General features: G+C 36.3%; 1 protein-coding gene across 1 annotated transcript in view; it reads left to right on the forward strand.

Annotated features, from left to right (window-relative positions):
* LOC120424285 (uncharacterized) overlaps positions 1 to 19983 on the forward strand; it is a 67480-nt gene that overhangs the window by 14114 nt on the left and 33383 nt on the right. The window contains exon 2 of the mRNA XM_039588356.2: positions 841 to 1508. The gene's annotated coding sequence lies outside the window, so the exon portion shown is untranslated. The remainder of the gene's footprint in view (positions 1 to 840; positions 1509 to 19983) is intronic.

A 19983-nucleotide genomic window follows, 5' to 3' on the forward strand; every position in this document is an offset into this window, starting at 1 on the left:
AGAGAACTGTCATTACACGAAAGGAGGAAAAATAAAGATACACGCGGTTGTAATTTGGAGATTAAATTCGACTTTAATTTAGCGATTTAAACCCGGAATATAACACAACAGTGGCCACAATCCGGAGTGGCCGGAGGCCCCGCAGATGTTCCAATGGGGGGACATTTGCCGGACCGTAAGAGTTGGGGCAATATGGGTATCAAACTTAATGATTTTTGATACTGGACATAAAAAGTTGCATTTGGCCATTATCTGAAATTAAGAAGTTAAAATATGCTAATGCTAAGCAGTGAAAATATATTGCTTATTAGGCAGGAAGTAATAAATAGACTACTGCGATGCACATTTTTTTGTGCCACTGTGAAAATCTGTTTCTGGAAATTTAGAATAACTATCTCGTAATCATTAAGAGCCCTGTAAAGCGTAGTTTTTAATGTCTGCTGTTCAAATTTCCTTTACTGCCGCCGATTGCTTGCAACAGCCTTGCAAAAACATTCCCGCATCTTGGTAACTTTCGAGTGGTGAAGGAAAGTAAATTGATTTCACTTCGATTTCTTTTTCAGCTCCATTTGCAATTTCCGTCCCCTTAGTTCGATAGGACGATTATTATAAGGGGGGAATTTGGACCGGACATTCTAATCGAAAATTTCAACAATCATCTTGCAAAGTTCTTTGTCATACTGGTCATGTGTAACATAACCACCTGCACCTTTTTTAAATGAATCTTTGCCGTGTTTATGCCACTACTGTCGCAGCCTACTTCGATTTGACAACACTTTAATTTTCCTCTTGACCGACCAAAAACACAACTAATTCAATCCCATTTTTTCCCATCCACAGCCGAACTGTTTTCAACAGAGTTTGCGAGCAAAAAAAAAACATGTTTTCTGGTGCAAACTATTGCCAGCCGTGGCGTCATCGACGCCATCGCCGTCGCCTACTGTGACGAGGAATTTGGGCCGCAACCGTGTCGGATTTGTTCACGAATTTTAAAAACTCTGCGCGAAATATTGAAGAGGAGATGGGCTAGGATGTGTAAGAGCACTGTTTGCTAAAATTGATAAAAAGTGAAGTGGTCAGACAGGCGGAAAAAAAATTAAGCAATTAGGTGCTTCCAGGAAGACCTTCTCCTCCCACTCGCCGCGCGTGAGGGTTAAATTTTGCGAAACAAAAGAAGAAGTGGATAAATACGTGCCAGTTGAAGTGCTCTGCCAGCGCAAAATTGAAAGAGTTAAGGAGTACGGGAACGGAAGAATAGCAGAGTGCGCGGGGACACGGTTCAAGAATCTTTAATGGATTTGTTGGATTTGGCGCGGAGAGAACAATAACGCGCTGCGCAACAGGAAGAGAGGCCAGCAGCATCCAAGCAAGCGTCAGTTCAGTTCAGTGGACTCTGCCCCAGCAAAACATCGGAATCTCATAGACTGCTACGATCGCGCTTCTTCCCACGTCGTCGTCGGTCGTTCATTATCAACTGCGGGATCGCGCAGCAACCTTCGCTGAAAAGTGTAAGTTCATTTTTGCTGGCCCTTTTTCTTTTCTTTTCTTTTCTTTATATTGGGTTCGGATCGTTTATTCTTATTAGAGTGGTCTCCCCCCTCACCTCTTCATTTTATAGAGGTGAGGTGAAGTCCGTAATGGGCTATCTCCGTTCGGGCTCACAGTTCAGCTCCATTCTCTCGCTCTTCATTCATGTTAGCTGTTCTCGGTGGCTTTTGCCGCTTTTCTTCCACGTCTTGTCTTTTACCTCTTTTGCCATTCATCCAGGCCAGCAGCTGTTCTTTCCTTTCGTAGCCAGCCGCCACATATGAGTGGCTTTCTGGTCCGTGTTTCAGAACTTGTTTGTGGTGTGCGCTCGTAACAGTTACAACCTGATTTTGTTAAAACTTGAAATGGGGAAGCACCACCAAAGTATGCCATGCGTTGATGACCCGTTGCCAGGGTGAAAATTGCTGATGAAGCAAGTGCACTGGATTTGCGTTTTGTGTTTTGACTCAAAGTAGGCTGCGCTTTGAGGTTCGTTGCTTGAGCAATGCACTTCGTTTAAGTCTGTCACTTGAATATGTATCAAATTATTTATTTAGTTCTCAATGTCAATCAATCATATCAATGCAGTTTTCGCTCGAGGCACAATCTCGTAAATATTTATAAACATTGTTGAAATTTTCTTAAGCATTTCTGTTTTTATCAGTGAACTTTTTTTTTAAATCTTTCTCAAAAGAGTTACAGTAAACAATATTTTGAAAAAATATCTTTTATTTGTTCTTTTATTTTTTATAGGGGGCAGCATGTAATTCCATCGTGCCTCTAATGTTGGCATATCAGTACTGTCCCATATGTGGAACTTTAGGTTCAAAAACGGGGACAGTACAGGTGCTGCCTCTCGCGGTGGAGAGCTGCAACTTTTCTACCAGTTTTTATGGCAGTTTTGCACCCATGGGTCGTCCATAGTGCGTGTAGAAATAATATTTTGAATTTCAGTAAATTATTTAAAGTAGCAAATTATGTAGTATATGTTTTGGATAACAGTATGTATTTCCATCCAGCACATAATGTTGACTTAACGGCACTTCGGCGTGCAATTTAACTTCATCATTTTTGGCTGAACTCTTGTAATAAAACTCGGAAACTTTTGAAGGGCCAAAAATGACCGCATAAAATCACGCTAAAATTGGCAAAAAATAACCCCCCTCCCTCCTACGTCACACTTTGTCACGCTGGCTCCAACGTACGTCAGATTTTGTTGATTTTTTGAACAATTTTGGCATGATATATAAAAAGGTTCATTAGCTAGTTTTAAATTGTTACAGGTTGTATATGGATTTTTATTTTTATTTTGTTGAGTGATAGAAATCAGATTATTTTTTAAAAGAAAATCTGATGATTTAAGCATATTAAATCTATCATCAAAAACTCTGTTTCTTAAAGCCTTGTGTCGTGTTTGATTTATGAGTGAAGTTTAACAAACATTAAACTTTTTTCTAGATATATTCTTAGACTGAATTTTCAGTATTCAAGAAATAGTCTAGCGTGCCGTCACGGTCTTACAGACCCCCCTCCCCCTCTTGTCATACTTTGTCACGCTTGTGACAACCCCCCTCCCCACTATAGCGTGATGTAGTTTATGGATGACGCCTTGCCGTGACTGCAAACAAGGTTTCCAGGCAGTAATTTCAGAGCGACGTTCCTCCAAACCTGGTTATGTTTTTCTTGTACTGATAACCGATTACAATGGTTGATTTTAATGTGCCTTTTGTGCCTTGGACAATCTGTTACAAGGTATCATTGTCAAGTAGATTCTAATAATTGCCAGTAGATGTAACTAATTAGTAAGCCTTATTTTAATTGGAACCGTTCTCACTTGTTGATCATAATTTTGGTTTAATTATATTTTTTTGCTGTAATGAAATCTCATAATAACACTCATATACTGCTAAACATATTTGTTTCTAACTTAAGATGTTTTTAATAATGATACTGTAACAATATGTAACCTATGTGTTTTTTCTTTTACTACTTACTTACTTAAAACAAAATTTTAGTTTTCTAGTAAGTTTCCCTATATTCAACATTTTCAACATCCTATTTTTCGTTCAATTTTTAAATTAATATTTTTTACAAAATTTTAATTGATTTCCGGAGTTTTTTTTTTGAAAAGGACTAATAAACCAAATTTCCAGTTTTTGCTTTTTGGGTGTTTTTTAATACCCCTGACTCAAGGCGGTTTCAAAAACACCCAAAAAGCAAAAACTGGAAATTTGGTTTATTGGTCCTTTTAAAAAAAAACTCCAGATTTGTATAATGTCATTTAATCGTAAACAGATACCGGCTACATGAAATATGATCCCTCGTCCGATCAAAACTGGTATACTGAGAAGATGCCTCAAGTAAACAAAATCGCAGCATACCATGATTTGAATTTTCATTTTTCTTCTCGCGCGCCTCCCGTGTCAGCCGTTTGTTTTTGCAATTTATCTACTTTTCATGCTCCAAAATGCCGGAAAAATCTGTGCAGTTAAAAATTTCATGTTCAATAATCATTCTGTTCCTTTGGGAACAGGTATTTAGCTAGTGCTGATAAAATGGCTTGAATTCTGTGACATCGAACAAAAATAAGGGAGGCGTCTTCCTCCAATCACCCATTCGCAACATCAAAATCTGCTCCTTTCTGAAACCACGATTTTATCAACCCATCAGTGAAATAACGAGGGTGAGCAAGCTTTAACTGTTGAGACGAGCATGCAAAATGAAGGGTTGGCAAAGAAATCGCGCCACTAAAGCAACATAATCTCCACAAGTCGATCATGTTTGGAAACATTACTTGAATTACGCAGAATTGGTAGATAAAACAAAAACAAGGTCTGTCTGTCAATCTGCGAGTGGTATAAGAGATTCAAATTTTTTTCTGAGTAGGCTGTGACTAGGTTGGACAAATTTACACTATACCAGCGACAGAGCTCAACAATCGTCCCACTTTTTGGGCTAAAAGGATGTATGGAGTACCATGTGGTACTGTGACGATCAATTACAGCTCATAAAAAGCATTTTAAACTGAAATCAGGTGATAGCTTATGACTTCATAGTTTGATGAGAAGAACTTAAAGCTATCCCATTAGAAATGAGAACACATGGGGATACCGTGGAGATTTTTCCTTATCCTGTTGAAAAAGTGGAGCATTAAAATTTCCCGTCTTCTGATTCCCCTACCTTTGTCCCTTCACCCAGAACTGGACATCGGCATACACAGAAAAAAATATGTGAATTTACACAGCACGTAATTACTGTTTCTTATGTAAACTCACTCAATGTAATGTTGAAATATGATGTAAAGAGTAAAAAATCATGGAAACTTCTCCAATGTAAATCAAAATCTAATGTAAATCATGAATCTACTGGAAACGTTGAGCATGGAAACTTAAATCTGATGAATTTCTACCCGTGTTCGGCTTCCTGTAAATTCCTATTTAATGTAAATCATATCTTGACTTTTTTTTGATAAGGTCCTATAAACAAAAGTAAACATTGAGTGTATCCCGCTTACTCCGATGGACTTTGACATAAGGTGTGAAAGGGATACACTCAATGTTTACATTTGTTTATAGGACCTTATCAAAAAAAAGTCAAGATATATCCAATGTATTTCTGCCAAACGTTGACTTCAAAACTACCCGAACTAAAAATAGTAATATTTGGTTCTCTTTCTATCGCTCTCATACTTCGCTGGCCCACTGCCTGTGCCTCGACCTGAACAAGTTGATGCTTTAGCCGCTCGTTTATAAAATGCGAAGATGGCTCAGTCGGCAGCGGGTAGCAGCAGTAACACCGAACATTCTTCCCGTCGTCCGTTCGATTCCAGGCCAGCGTTATTCCACTTGGCCGTCGACGAGAAAGCATCCCCTACCTGAGAAACAACTTTTTAAAATCATAATTTCCTTTTGCTGCCCGCTTCAATCATTTTAAAATAGAACATAGGCCACACCCTTTTCACTGCAATCCAAGTCGAGCTTCTCATTCCCATTGGCCAATCAGAATTAGTTGATTTGAACTAATGTAAATTCAAAAGTAATGTAAATTCCAAAACTAATGTAAATTTTCAAAACTAATGTAAATTTCCAATGAATATAATGTAAATTTCCAATGAACCTAATGTAAATATACATCATTTATCATGATACCTTTTGGTACATGATAAATAATGTAAATTTACAGAAATATTTTTTTCTGTGTACGAGAGGATAAAGAGCACGATTCGGTAGTAAAATGGTACTGTGGGTGGACTGAGAAGATAAATCCCGAAACTACCGAGAGTACTTTACTCATGGGTTCATCTTCAAAAAAAGTTCATCTATCAAAAAAAAGTACCGGTACCGAGACTCGAACCCAAGACCTTCGGCATATTAAACCGTGCCTTTGCCGAAAGGGCCACCATGGTTCGGTGACTAAGTGGAGGTCATTTGTCCATATAAGCCACTCAATGGAATGAACTGTTCCAATAAACGAATGAACACGCGAGAGGACTATGCTCTCGCAAAATAGCACTTTCCTCACGTTTCTTTTCTTGAGGACTATCCCCTCGTTCTTTAACTTTGGGTGTGGTGTGCGGTGGAGATTTTGAGAATCTGTTCAGGTTGAGTTGGTTCTACAATTATCAATTATTCAACTTGAACTTGGTAAATCATCGCATAAACATGACAAAATCCAGTATGCAATCCGCTAAAATCATTGTTTCCGAAGTGGCAAACCGTAGCTCAAGACATATACTTAAGGGAAGGTAAAGTGGGTTTCCTAACAGCCGAAAAAATAAAAATAGCACGAAAAGTGGATTTTATGTAAAGATTTTCATAAAAGTGGAAAATTTACCATTTTATTGACAAATTTAACCGGATTTTTTGTAAAGTTGTTAAGCATGCAAAACTGTATCCAAAAATGCTCTTGAAACGGACATATTTTTTTCCAAAAAAATAAAATAACTAAAAGCGTTTTTAGGTCTAGATTGTCATGCTGGCGTTTATACTCTTCACATCGTTCTGATGGCCGAGCGGGCAAAAGCGCCAGTCCTCTTTGTGAGTGCTGCTGCTGGAATTGAATGAATCCCATCAGTTGGCACTTTTTTGTGTGTGAGCAATTCCTGCTCAAATCAAAATTTCGACGTTTAGACCACTTTTCAAAAAAAAAAAAAACAGTTTTAGTAAATGATTTTTGTATTTTTTTAGGAGAGACATACCATCCAGCATTTTTCGTCAGTCTTTTGGTAACATCTTGGGCTATTTCCTCAAAAAATTTGAACGAAAAAAAATCGTGACATCACCTTTAAATTTAAGTTTTAGACTTAAAAATAAAAAAATCTCGTATAAGTGGCGTGTATTTTTGTTTCAGTGTATTTTTTTCAGAAAGCTCGTCCAATTTCCTACAAGTTTGTCTTTGACCACTTTTTGATACGACGCAACTGCTTCGAGATACAGTAATTTTTAAATTGCAAAATACAAAAATATTTAAATACCTTACACCCTTCTCAAATGTTGTTTTCGAGAACTATTGGCTTCATATACACAAAAATGGCTTATATAGGTCTAGGATAACATGTCTACAAAGTTTCATTGAAATCGGAGAGGGTCGGGTACAAAAGTACCAGAAAAATTCCTGATTTGAGCTGGAATTGCTCGTGTATAAAACTGTATTTTTTGCTGTGCGCATTAATAAAATTACATTTAAAAAATAAATACACATTTTTTTTACATTCCTGTCAAAGATACTGTTTCAGATAAAAATCATTGATTATTTTAAAATATGTTTGCAAATGCCTGTTTTCTAATAAAATATTTACTAATTGAACATCTTTACGGCTAACTTAACGCAGTAGGCCTGGCTGCTTTTGCAAGCAAGTCTCTATCAAAATTATGCAACTTTTTTTCGAAACAACAATTTGGATGGAAGCCGGGACCATGGTGTAGGGGTAAGCGTGGTTGCCTCTCACCCAGTCGGCCTGGGTTTGATCCCAGAAGTTCCCGGTGGCAAATTTTGAGACGAAATTTGTCTGATCACGCCTTCCGTCGGACAGGGAAGTAAATGTTGGCCCCGGTCTAACCTAGTGGTTAGGTCGTTAGCTCAGTCCAGGCAGGTAGACACCTAGTTTCGAGTAGGAATCTCGCAATCGAGAACGCCAAGGCAATGCTGTAGAGCGAATAATTTGATTTGAATTTGGATGGAAATATGACTGAATTATTGGTTTCTCATCGTTTATTGATTTAGAAGCTTGAGTTACAATACAATACTTTGTGGTGACATCGAAAAAAATAGCTTGATTTTTTTATGATTTCGACCAAATTGGTTAACGTTCAATATAACATGCAAAATTTGGTAAAAATATAAAGGTAAGGGGAAAAAATTAAAATTTAAGTATGGAGTACAAAAAAAACTGAACAACTTTGTCGAAACTGCAAATCAATTCGAGATTATCCTGAAAAGTAATTAAAGAAAACTACGAAATTTTAGGGTGGTTCTTAAAAGTAAGACTTTTGTAAAAATGTGACTTTGAGCTTGTTAAGCTAATGTTGATTTCTCAGGGTTTCCTCGATGTGCAATGATCTGCATTTTAACATAAAATTTCATCGATTTTTCTATTCCGAAACCTTGCATCAGATTTCCCAACAAAGTACACATTTTTCCGTTTCAACGCCCTTTTGCAAAGTTGGCAAAAAAATTCCACAAACATATCGCAAAACAGCCGACATTCAGCTGGGCTGCTTTGATCAACCCGTAACCGGCTAATCGATTGTGGAAACATTCTTATTCCGCGCAAGCAACAACAACAACAAAGTCGAAGCATGCTTTGCCTATACTATGTTAGCGCATGCTTCGATCTTCGATGCACGGTTAAGGTGCAAGGGCTTGGCTCAAGCATATTCGTTCAACCTTCGATTGCAGACGGATTTTCTAAGCTTTCATATTGTCTAATCGCGGAAAAAAAATTCTTTGAAGGCACTATTGAAGCTTAAAACGTTTCGAAAGGGCTGATACGCGGAACGTGGAAAATCGCTTACGTATTTTGCTCGAACAAAAAAAGAAGTTATAAATTGAAAGGAACACCGAGAAATATGCTCTGTAAAGAATAAATAAGAGAGAAAACCAACGAGGATGATGATGATGTTTACTCACCCGGAAACGCGATTACCATTCCCTCGTTCGCCCTTTTTTTCCTTTTTTCATGTTTAAGCCCCAGACTGGTTGAAAACAAGCAGCATAACGTCCATCCACCGCCACGGAGAACGCAGAAATTAAGTCTAATCCAGTCGAACCGTGTGACGAAGGGTCTCGTTTTCGTTACATAACCTCAAAGTAGCGGTGGCACGAATTTTGTTTTTTAACCAAGGTCGACACGGCGCGGGTGCATAAATTTTCCACGTGATGTAATAAATTCGCGTTCCAGGGCGAGAGAAAACAGAAGAAAAAAAAATTCGACCGATTCCCATCTGTTGTTGTAACGGCGACCATTTTTCATGACGCGACGCGAGAACCTTTTTCCCTCATCATGGCCTGCCATGCCCGCCATTCGTCGTGACTTTGGCACGAAATGTCATGTAAACAATTATAATCTGTCCGCCGCAGCAGCAGGCCACGCCATCTAGAATGATTGAAATTCAATTGTTTTGGCTGCAAGCAGCATGGCATGCTGCGATAGCGATCCCCGAATTCTACATTCCACGAACATGAGATCTGCCATTTTTTTTTTTTGGGGAAGCCTGATTTGGCACCAGATTAGATTTGTTTCCACCTGAGACAGATCACTAGGGAGTCACGCGAAAGCGGAGTTTTGCGCGGACGTGAGCATGACAATCGCTTAGTTTGGTGCAAATTTTCTTTGTTTTTGCTCTCCAGACACATCGCGTGTAATAATTATGGCATTTTTGCTTGCTGAAAAGCCGGATGTTTTGCGCGGAAACACTGGCTGGCTGGCAGTCGTGTGACGTGACGCGTTGCTAAGCACGGCAAGGAAATTATTCAATTGCATGTTTTGGGGTTGACTTGTTGTTGGGGAAAGAATTGGAGCTGTTGCCAGGCTTTGGAGTGGACAGAAACACAATGTTATTCTTTTCAAGTGGGAGAATCTAGCCAACTTGGATGGGAGTTGGTTTGATTTGGCACCAATCAAAATGTTTTTAAATATTTGTACTGTTACAATTGTGGACATGTCATCCAAACTAACGAAATGTCATGAAAATTGGAAATTTGCTGCTTAGTGCTCAAAACAGTAGACATGGTTGCTAGCTCTTTAATATTTTACCACACTTCAAATATAGTACAAATTCTAGAAAAATCTAGGATGACAGAGATTTCACAAATTTCAGGAAAAGACTAGATAAACCAGGAATTGTAAAAAATGTTTAATGAATAATTAAAAAAACACCTTATAGCTTTTTTAAGTATTGTTTTTAAGTCGCAATTTTTAAATTTTAAAAATAGTGCCGATGCTCGCACATTCCCAAAAATATTTTTTTAAAGCTAAAAAATTCCTGATTTTGTCAGTGTTGCTCAATCAGCCCACGTTTTTTGATCACCGATATATCGGGATTTAATGGTTAGATTTTCAATGAAAATTTTGCTAAATTTTCTGCTCTTTTAAATATGTTTTATCGAATTTTATAGTCACGAATTGATTTTTAACATATTTAAATTTATTTACAAATTTAAAAATATAGTCCATTTTTTTAATTTTAAATAAATTTAAAATAAAGAGCAGAACATATCTTAGCAACCAAAGCCCGCATCAAAAAGTTCAAAATCAGCATATTTTAGGGAATTTTCTCTGCTCTTTGAATTTTGAACTGAAACTACGACTTTTTTAAAAGTTACCCAAAAATGGCTAAATTGTGAAAACGGTGCACTTTATCAAAATTTCACTGAAGTGATTAAGTTTTTCGTTGAAAATCCATTTTTAGTTTCAAGTTAGTTCATTTTGAAAAATAAGCCAATTTTTTTCTTGTATCAATTTTGTTTGCTAAAGTCCTCATCCATACCATCAAAGTTCCTTAAGAGGTTACATACATGTAAATCGACAAAAATGTCAGAGGTTTGTGTGAGTACACACTTAATTTTATTTAAAATCTGTTTTCAGGGTATAAAAATATACATTTTTATCTATTATCAAAACAAATTTGAAGACATTTGGTTGTATCATTGCCGAGATATAGCTATTTGAAGTTGGAATTTTCAAAAAACGGGTGCCACGATATCTCAACACTGCCTTGACCAAATCGGCTCAAAATTTCAGTGAAGACTCGTTAAACCAGTCCTGTGTGCATGACGAAGGCCGATTTTCAAAAAACTTATTTTAAAAAAAGATAAAAATATTTTTCTGTTTTTCATATAAAAAATCGTCAGTTTTTGATTTTTGTATTTTTTTAAAAAGTAAAATTTCAAAATCGGGCTTCGTCATGCACATGAGATATGTCTTGGGAGTCTTTACCCCAAATTCAGCCAATTTGGTTCATCCCATCTCGAGATATCGTGGCACCCGTAAATCAACTCGGTGTTTCGAGAAAAACACTCAGAAAGTTTGACAGTCCGCTTTGCGCACGGCAAAATGTTGAGCCTAAAATCGTCTCTAACTCAGTTTAATCATGGAATATCTTCATGAATGTTTCAGAAGTGATTGAAATAGTAGTTTATGCAACAAGTTGCAAAAAGAAGATTTTTTCAGCACGGGTCGTACATTTATCCAACGAGGTTCACCGAGTTGGATAAATACGAAGAGTGCTGAAAAAATCAAGTTTTGCAACGAGTTCCATACAACATTTTTTGCAATTCCAAAAAAACACACACTGAGTGAAATTTACGTAAAATTTTCATGTATTTTGTCAATAAATCGTTTAAATCAAAAAAATGTTGAAAAGTGTTACTTTTCAAAACAGGTGCTGAAAAGTTCAACTTTTCAGCATTTATTTTGAAAAATGTTGCTATTCGATTCTGTTATTTTTGGTACAGAAAAGTAGGCTATTTCATCGTTCAAGAATGACAGGAAAAGTAAGTAGTTTCACGACGGAATTGCAAAAATCATCTTTTTAATGGTTTCAATAAATTTTCTGTAATATGAAATTTTGTGATTTTCAACATGTATGTAACCCCTTAAACAGATGCAGAAAATAAAAAAATGCTGTACATCGGAATTAAAAAAAAAATGAAATTATTTTTAAACGAACTTAAACAAAGTAAATATGATTTTAAACGCAGGAAAATGAATTTAAAAAGTATTTTCAGTTCAGAGGACTTCTGTTTCCATTACAATTTTGAATTCTTTGTGAAAATATTTGTTTGCCACCTTCTGAGATTTCAAAAAAAGTTTCCACGTGGTTTATGGATGGTCCCTTAGTCAGAGTCAAAGAATTTATGTCACAGACATAACCGGAATGGCAAAGGACTACGTGATGTATATCTCCACTCCCATAACGGGTGTACCCCATTTGGCATAATGGACATTTGGCATAACGGGTTTTCAAGATGGACGTTTGGCATAATGGACGTTTGGCATAATTGGTCCAAGACATCAGGGACGTTTGGCATAATGGACATTTGGCATAATGGACGTTTGGCATAATTCTTTCAAAAACCATCAAGGACGTTTGGCATAATGGACGTTTGGCATAATTGACGTTTGGCATGATTATTACTAGCTTGTTTTTTTTTGTTAATTATTTGTCATTTTCACGAATGAAAATGTATATTTTTTACCTTTTTTATATTACTTTAAGAGATTATCATTTTTTTCTATAAAAAATTAGGTATCTCTATATTTTTTCCTAATAGTAAATTCTTTCCATTTTGAATAATTCACAATAAATCCTTTCAATGAAATTTTGATATTTTAATTAAATAATTAACATATCTCTTGTTAGCTTAAGATTTTTTCCCCTTTCAATATAATTAGGAGTAATTTTTCAAATGAAATTTTCCCTTCTTTTATATGAAATTCATGATGAGAAAAACCTCTTCAAATCTTCGACAATTGAGCTTTTATAATGCAATTTTCCCTTCTTTTGATCAAAATTTTACTTGAAGAAGGAAATTTCTAAATAAATTCACATTTTTCCCTTCTTTTTCGAATTGAATCTAAAGAAACCCCAGAACTGGGCAGCACTCATCCGACACGAGACTAGCGGAAAGATTCACTGACACAGAGAACACAGTTCTACATGACCGAGAGAATTATGCCCTCGAGTCCATTTTCAAGAAAAAGTTCATCCTTCAAAACGAAAAGTGTTCTCTACGGGAACTGAACCAGAGACTAATAATAGACTAACTCAATAACTAAACTGCCTTGGCCACAGCAGCTTGGTGACACAAGAGTAGTCAGATTTCGATGTATGACTCTTGTTGCAGATTTACTGTTTCAATTAATTAATTAAATTAATTGTTTTGCAGGTGTGAGTTGGTACCATTATTCTATCGAGTTTAGCATTGAGCTCTCTATAAATTTTGATGGAATTATACTCTCGATCCTGTATTTTGGGTGAATGGATGTCGATGTTGCTTTTCTTTAAATATTTTGCAATTAAGTTTTTTTATTCAATTTTCCCATATTTTTTTTATATTTAACTTGAAGAAGGGAAATTCTCTTATAGATGTTGTCTTTAAACATTTATATAATTTCTGCACATTTTTTCTCTGTTGGTTTAATTTTTGCAATAAAGTTGTTTATGGAATTTTCCCTTCTTTTATTTATTCAATACTAATCTTAAAGAAGGGACAACTGCCTAAAAAAATGCTGATTAAATGTTATTTTTAAGAGAGGTAGGTGAAAAACATAAAAATATTGCGATAGTCAAACATTTAAAGAGTGTCAAAATGTGAATCTTTTAATTTACTTTTCCTTCCATAAGTTGAATTTTATATAAATAAATATAAATTTTATAAAAAAATTCATAATCGAAGTTTATTGTCAAATATTCGAAAAGTATTGTTTTTAAAGATTTTCCCTTCTAAAAGTTGAATTTAAAATAAAAGAAGGGAAAATTTCATAACTCATTTGTCAAATATTTAAAGAAAGAAAAAATGTACATCCCTTATTAAGGATGAATATTAAAGAAGAAAAAATTGCATAAAAACAATGATTGCAAAATTTTGAAAAAAAAAAAACAAACTGCACATTTTTTGAGAGATTTTACCTTATTTTAGCTTTAAAATAAAAGAAGAGCAAATTGCTTTAAAAAATTCAAATGCATTTCGTTAAATAAGAGCAAAATGTACATACATTCTTTAGGTTGAATTTGAAAAAGGAGGGGAAAGGGTAAACAGTATAAATTTTTTATTGCTAAATTTCAAAGACTGGCAAAACTTACATCACTTTGTTAGGTTGAATTTAAAATAAAAGAAGGAATAATTGAATACAAAAAATTAGCTGCAAAATATTTCAAATGAAGACAAATCTCAATATTATATATTTATGAAAAAAATGCATTTTATATTTATGAAAAATTGCATTTTAAAGATTTATTAAGAAAAAAAAGGAAAAAAAAATACATCTATTGGGAGAAAATGACAAAGATACTAGATTTCTTGAAAACAAAAATCATTTTTCAAGTAAAGTTATCTGCTTAGAAAAAAGAAAAAAAAACCTATAAATTATTATTCTTTACAAAAAATAAATACAAAAATAAGAACAAAAAAAAGCTAACAAAAATTATGCCAAACGTCCATTATGCCAAACGTCCTTGATGGGTTTTGAACGAATTATGCCAAACGTCCATTATGCCAAATGTCCATTATGCCAAACGTCCCTGATGTCTTGGACCAATTATGCCAAACGTCCATTATGCCAAACGTCCATCTTGAAAACCCGTTATGCCAAATGTCCATTATGCCAAATGGGGTACACCCCCCATAACAGGGAAGTTCACGTCGGTTTTAGGAAGCGTAAATTTTATGGGTTCAACTAAAGCATTTAAACTGCTTATATTTGCATAAATGAGCAATTCTCTACGAAATCGGTATTTTTTCTTCTATTTTAATTTTGGTATTTTTTAATCCGACTGAAACTTTTTTGGTGCCTTCGGTATGCTCAAAGAAGCCATTTTGCATCATTAGTTAGTCCATATAATTTTCCATACAAATTTGGCAGCTGTCCATACAAAAATGATGTATGAACATTAAAAAAAAATTATCTTTTGAAGGAACTTTTTGATCGATTTGGCGTTTTGGGCAAAGTTGTAGGTAAGGATACGGACTACACTGGAAAAAAATGATGCACGGTAAAAAAAATTGGTGATTTTTCATTTAACTTTTTATCACTTAAACTTGATTTGCAAAAAACACTATTTTTATTTTTTTTTATTTTTTGATATGTTTTAGAGGACATCAAATGCCAACTTTTCAGAAAAATCCAGGTTGTGCAAAAAATCTTTGAGCGAGTTATGAATTTTTGAATCAATACTGATTTTTTCAAAAAATTGAAATATTGGTCGCAAAAATTTTTCAACTTCATTTTAAGATGTAAAATCAAATATGCAATCAAAAAGTACATCAGTGAAATTTTGATAAAGTAAACCGTTTTCAAGTAAAATCCATATTTAGGTGACTTTCTTAAAAATAGTCGCAGTTTTTTTTAAATTAGTGCATATGTTTGCCCACTTTTGAAATAAATATTTTTGAAAGGCTGAGAAAATTTTCTATATTTTGCAGTTTTGAACTTTGTTGATACGACCCTTAGTTGCTGAGATATTGCCATGCAAAGGTTTAAAAACAGGAAAATTGATGTTTTCTAAGTCCCACCCAAACAACCCACCATTTTCTAATGTCGATATCTCAGCAACTAATGGTCCGATTTTCAATGTTAAAATATGAAACATTCGTAAAATTTTCCGATCTTTTCGAAAAAATTATTTTAGTTTTTTTTAAACCAAAACTAACATTTCAAAAGGGCCATACATTCAATATTACGCCCTTTTAAAATGTTAGTCTTGGTTTAAAAATTCTGAAAATATTTTTTTCGAAAAGGTCGGAAAATTTCATGAATGTTTCATATTTTAACATTGAAAATCGACCTTTTCGAAAAAAATATTTTTAGAATTTTTAAACCAAGACTAACATTTTAAAAGGGCGTAATATTGAATGTATAGCCCTTTTGAAATGTTAGTATTGGTTTAAAAAAAATAAAATAATTTTTTCGAAAAGATCGGAAAATTTCACGAATGTTTCATATTTTAACATTGAAAATCGGACCATTAGTTGCTGAGATATCGACATTAGAAAATGGTGTGTTCTTTGGGTGGGACTTAGAAAACATCAATTTTCCTGTTTTTAAACCTTTGCATGGCAATATCTCAGCAACTAAGGGTCGTTTCAACATAGTTCAAAACTGCAAAATATAGAAAATTTTCTCAGCCTTTCAAAAATATTTTTTTCAAAAGTGGGCAAACATGTGCATACCGAAGGCACCAAAAAAGTTTCAGCTGGATTAAAAAATGCAAAAAAATCGAATGACCGAAATCTCAGAGAATTGCTCTTATGCAAAAACAGCAAACTGAGAAACATTAGGCTACATGCTTATTTAGCAAAAGAAACTGGGTTTCCTGCAGATTTCCAGATCAATGTACTGGATATCAGGTTTTTTTCTGAAAGAGCACATTATTTTGAAACAAACTGCAACTTAAATGAGGAATTATGCAAACACGGGCAGTAAATTTCTTAAAATTATTTCAAAATGGTTATCATGGTTGATTTAATAAGTTTTATCAAATACGAAAATGATCTGGCAACCCAGTCGTGAGATACCATCGAAACGGGTTTATTTTTTAGATCGCGTATTGTTTTTGTTTTTGGTCAACTTCTGAGTTGAGTTCGCCAGTCAAAACAAAATCTATTCTAGAGATCAACTCGAAATTTGTTTGTCCAGTGCCAAATTATCCAAATTACCCCTTCAGCACGCTAAATTCCCACTACATCGCGTCCGTCCATCTCCTCCTCGACGTCTAATTAATTAAGGTGAAATTCCAAGCCACAAAAAAAATGGCCGAAAAGGCGACCGTCGTTGGCCCTTAATTTCCTTCAATGATTTTTCTCACGACCTTGAGCTTAACCATCGAAAAAAACACATTGGTAGAAAATCAGCTCTTACACCAACATTTTGCCACCTACCTCACTCAAAAGTTAACTCCGAAATTGTACCGCCATAATCAAGCTATCTTGATACACATTCTTATTTTATTTAACTAAAAAATCGAATAAACTCAAAAAAATTAGGAGGCACCAACAATTTTCACTTCGGGGTCTTCTTTTTCGTCTTAGTATTCCGCGTTTTCCCGTTTCTTCTTCACAAACTTGGTCACAACATTATTCACTTAAATTCCAAGTGTTCCTCTGGTCAGACTGGCTTCACACGATATCACACAACGTAGTTTGGTCAGAACTTCCCGGAACACACCTTTTGACCCGACGAAATCGGAAATTTTCGATCAAAATGTGCCGATTTTTGCAGAACCCGAGCAATCCATTGAAAAAAGTATTCTTGTTACCGTCTCAATCCGTACACACAAATCTTTCCATGTATGTGTGAACCCATCATTTCTAAATAAACATTTGAAAAAGACATACTGAAAAACTGCCTCTTCCACTGCAATCAGTCATAATAAGCCCTATTCAAATAATTACCAAAAAAAGATGTAGGAAGTGTTGCTAGACAAATGCACGAGATAAAATAAATAGATTTTATTTCAGCTAAAACACTCGTAAAATATAATAAAATTTACATGCCTTATGAAAAAAAAAACTTTTGAATTACCATTGAATATTTTTTTAGCAAATAAGAGCAATTTAAACGAAAATAACACCCGACGATTTTATTTTAGTCACACTCAAACTAGCATCACTGGCACTGCCACCGCAGACAGCGCCGCTGTCACAGCTAGCAGCGGTTTGAAGTTTGAACAAACAAAAAACAAAGCAGTCAATCAAAAACAGGAAAACGGGAAAATCGCTGTCGGATCAGATCCGTTCCGCCGAAATCACCTTTTCGAATCCGGTTTGGAGTTTAGTGCACTGGTTCTTGCACTGTCGGTGTAGGTTGGCCAGCTCGGCTGTTCGAGACGGATTTTGCAAGCCGGAATAGAGGTTCGACTGCACAAAGAGGGTTACTTGCTGCTCGTGGGGTACAGCTGTGTGGTCAGGTCGCTTGTCCGGTTCCGGAAATCCATCGGTTGGTTTTCAAGAGGAAGGAAAAGAGTTTAAGAATAATAAAACCTTCTCATTTCAGGCAGCTTAGAACTGGCTAGATCTTCGAGAACTTATTTGCCCAGCATCCAGCCGGAACGTTGAATCGGCCGTCGTGAAAAATCGCCTAATTTGAATATATTGGCTTTTGTGAAATTCTCCTGAGAGTTACGACCGTATTGGGCCGGCTGCAGAAACAAGCTCCCGCACTTCTCCAGGTTGAGATGGCTACAGAACGACAAAGTAGATTCCTGGAACGATTCCACATCCGGTTCACAAACTCCATCGTAGGAGTTGAAGCAACGCTTAAGCAAGATTGCCAAGTTGTTTCCGGCATGCTGGCTGTAAGACCACCCTATCTGGAGCAATTCAGCAGCGGCTCGTTCTGCTGAACAAGGATATTGCCGGGCAATGATCCCGTCGAGTGAGACTCGAAATGGGCCATGTAATCGCTTCCGGCACCATGAATCCTGTTCCCTCGCTGTGCTTTCAACCCGAAAGAGTTGCTGCAGAGCGATCGCATCGGATGGCTTTCGTTGAACTTCATAATCGGAAACGCCGCTTTCGAAATGTATCCGGCGGGAGGGAGTACTGCTGCTGCTGCTGCTAGCGAGAGCTTCCGCCAGGGCGTCCACACTGAACAGCATCTAATTAGAAGGCTTGTGGAACATGCCGAAAACAATCCGCTTGGGATCGCCGACGAGTTTTACTTGTGTGTTTTGCAGCACAGCCCGCCCGGTGACCGATCACAATCTGGAAATTTTTAGGTGAATTCTCAAAGTTGGTCAACAAGGCCGACATAAACTTTTGAAAAAATACGCAACGACCTAATATTTTTATTTTTTTTGTGTGAATGGAAATTAAATATAAATTGTACTTTGAAAAACCAATACTTACCTTTACCCTGTCACGAAATATTCTAGAACGTCGCGAGTTAGATGGTAACCCTTGGTAAAAGTTAGACCTAAAGATCGTAATTTGGGCTGCCATGCTTTAGAATTAGACCTGATTAAATTTTAAATTTAGACTTTTCCAATGATTTGTGTACCGTCAACTGGGGCGAATCGGAACTAGAGTCTGAAGTTTCTAAAACTTGCTGTTTTAGAAACTTAAAAGCTTCAAATTTGGGAATGAATGAACACATTTTGTTTCTCTGAATCTGGTCTAACCGAAACCACTTCAAAAAACTAAAATATTAGGCTGCAACATTGCTTAAACTGCTGTCCCAATTCGCCTCATGTGTCCCAATTCACCCCAGATGACGGTACTGACTGCTGATAGGTTAATATTTTTTTAGCATTTCAAGCGAAACCATTTAAATGGGAATGTTTTTAACAATTCCTCATTGGCTTATTTATATTGTTTTGCTTGATTTGTTAACAATACCAACACTAACGTAGTGAGTGTTGGTATGTGTGGTAGTTTCACTAACACAATTATATTTATAATGATTAATGATTTGAATGACTATCAATAGGAAGAAGAAAACAAAGAAGAAGCCCAAATAAGATTTGAACGAATTTCACCTTAAGTGGCTTGCGAAAGAATCTCGCGGCTGGCTGAGATGGCATTGATCTAGCCTAGCCAACTCTCCAAGTCGTCAAGCGCGCGCGAAAGTGTCGAAATAATCCAAGATCACAACCAAAACAAAAGTATATTTTTTTTCTTTCGTCTTGTTTTGGTCTGCTCCGCTTTTCCGAATTCTCATCGCAGTAGGCCGCGAGCCACTTTTGCCGCTGCTGGCTCCACAATGTCACCAGCTAGAAGCAGCGCGACCCCACTGGAGGTCCCCACCTTCTGGTCTGTTTTTATTGTGACTCTTTTTTTTCTGTGCGACATTTTTCCTTGTCGCCGCGGCAAAATATTTGCGTAACTCTGGTTTGTGCGCGCCGCCGCCCCGAAAATAAAGTTAGAGAGACCCCCAAAAACCCGTTCCCAGACCCTCCTCTCCCCCGTGTCTTGTACACACTTCTAGAAATGGTTGAAGAACAACAGCAGCAAAAAAAGCTCCCCCAACTTGAACGGTGTTATGCTTTTCTCAGCTGCTTAATTTGCCCCGTTGTCTATGGCGGCTTCGACGACGACGACGTAATCAAAATTTTCTCACAACCAGTTCTTTTTTCACACTGAGCTGACTGGTCGTAGTAGGCGCTGCAGCTAAAGACGGAGGGCATTGACGGGCAGGGAGTTGGAAGTCGAAGTTTATGCTGTTTTTCCCAGCAGGCGGTGACTTTGCGGCGGCGGTGGTGTTGAGGGCGCTGTGCACCTTTAGTAGGCTAATACAGT

The sequence above is a fragment of the Culex pipiens genome, chromosome 1 (assembly GCF_016801865.2).
Source record: "Culex pipiens pallens isolate TS chromosome 1, TS_CPP_V2, whole genome shotgun sequence".
In the NCBI taxonomy this organism is placed as follows: Eukaryota; Metazoa; Arthropoda; class Insecta; order Diptera; family Culicidae; genus Culex; species Culex pipiens.